Source organism: Aegilops tauschii, chromosome 6, assembly GCF_002575655.3.
Source record: "Aegilops tauschii subsp. strangulata cultivar AL8/78 chromosome 6, Aet v6.0, whole genome shotgun sequence".
NCBI classification, from domain to species: Eukaryota; Viridiplantae; Streptophyta; class Magnoliopsida; order Poales; family Poaceae; genus Aegilops; species Aegilops tauschii.
Genome location: NC_053040.3, coordinates 2,223,874 through 2,225,758, shown reverse-complemented (window position 1 = coordinate 2,225,758; position 1,885 = coordinate 2,223,874). Strand labels below are relative to the sequence as shown.

The following is a 1,885-nucleotide window of genomic DNA, read 5'->3' as shown; positions in this document are numbered from 1 at the left end:
CTACCAAAGACTCATCTCTACCAACCTTAATTTTCCCAAGCTCATTTCCTCCAAGAGGTCCCATACCCTCTTGTTCACTTCCACAAACATGGGTGGCAGATCATCATTGGTATGGGCCCCTTAAAAGCCGTACGTCTAAACTTGATGCCATGTTCCTTGTCCCTATCTAGAACTAAATATGAGTAGCATCTCCGAAAAGCTAACCTTATTGATCAGAATGAAGTTGTAATTTTCGAATTCTGTTACACATAATTTTTCAGATTGAAAAAGAAAATACAATTTGGAAACACATCTGAAAGTAGAATGGTGATAATCCAACTAATAATAAATAGTAGTCAATAATCTACATTTATTTTTATCCGCCATAAGCACGGAGATTAGTACAAAAACCCCATATATGGAAAGGTATAATAGCGTGCTTGTTATAATTATTGCTTCTAATGGTTTACAATGGAATGGGACATCTCTGCCTCTCTCTCTCTCTCTCTCTCTCTCTCTCTCTCTCTATATATATATATATATATATATATATATATATATATATATATACACATGATTATGTGAGGATGGAAAAATAATCATCTTGTAGATCTCTGAAACAAAGTGTCCCCATAGGGTCGCATTACCTAGATGGACAAGTACCCGACTCCCATCCATGCGAGAGTCCTACTGCAGGCTCTACTTCTTCTTCTCATATGTCATGCTACTACTACACAATGTAAGCCGGGGATACAAAATAGTTATTTCTATTTTTGATAATCTTTAGTCTTTACAGTATGTATACATGTGTAATAATTTTCTTATTTTTTCTTGCAGTACGTATTTTGCTAGTGCATGACGACCATGCCTTTTTTTTTAAAAAATCCAACGTGGTGGTTGTTTATTAATCAATCGAAAATCATACTAATTTCCATTGTTTATTTGTTATTCCATAGGTCGAATCATCGATGGCATCGATAAGGAGAAGATCAAGTTACACGGGTTGTGCGTTTTAGACAAGCCTGTCCTTGGTGACTACTGTTGCAAAGTGACGAATAAGTGTTTCATAGACCTTCAGACATGCCTTGATAGGTGCAACCAACCTGCAGGCATGGTGGCGATGGAAACCCCTCCTTCACCTACCCTATTCCCGTCAAATTGAACTTTTGATTGGATAAATAATGTATGATGTGCAAAAAAATATTTGCAATAAAAATAAGTATCTCTGTTGTCGTTATATTTGTCATGTTGCGATTTCATTTTGGGCAGCAGTAGAGAGTAGGAATCTTCGGGAATAAAAGTTTAAAATTTTCTTTTTTGTTGGATAGAAATGACCACCCGAGAACATGCAGGATTTTCTTTCTTCATACGAGAAAATACTTCCGTGAAATATGTCCGCTAAATCATCCATCTTTAGAAATTGTGATGCCTACTTTACTATATTGGAAGCATTTATTAGCTGTGAATAATAGAAATATTTACTTTTGGAAACTACAGCTTGCATGTAGTATCTATCTATATCTTTATACATACAAATGGAGTATAACAGTACCCAAAGGGCTAAATCCAATTAATCTCGATCTCCGATCGTGAGCACTCAACATGTTTAGCATGCATTAAAATATTATACCAAATATCATTAACGACTCTAGTTTATAATTAACGCGTAAATAATATTCTACCTAAAATATGTGAGCAATTAATATACTACCAAATATTAATATGCTGCGGCGGCGGTTCGGCATGTGGCTCGGGATCTTGCTCTCCGTGACAGGTCGGGATTATTCATCGCACGCGGCCTCCGCCACCGACGCGCCGCCCGGGGACCGGAGGCGCAGTCAATTTTGCTGCGGGGAATGGGGATCAATTTGATTTGACTGGAAAAGGCTAGGGCTTTGACCAGCCC

The 1,885-nt window shown here is 37.5% G+C and overlaps 1 long non-coding RNA gene across 1 annotated transcript; it reads left to right on the top strand.

The window, feature by feature from the left end:
* Nucleotides 1-567: 567 nt before the first annotated feature.
* LOC120967263 (uncharacterized) lies at nucleotides 568-1,216 on the top strand. The gene is made up of 2 exons (XR_005761079.2): nucleotides 568-718; nucleotides 936-1,216. It is a non-coding gene; the product is annotated as an uncharacterized lncRNA (long non-coding RNA).
* Nucleotides 1,217-1,885: the final 669 nt, after the last annotated feature.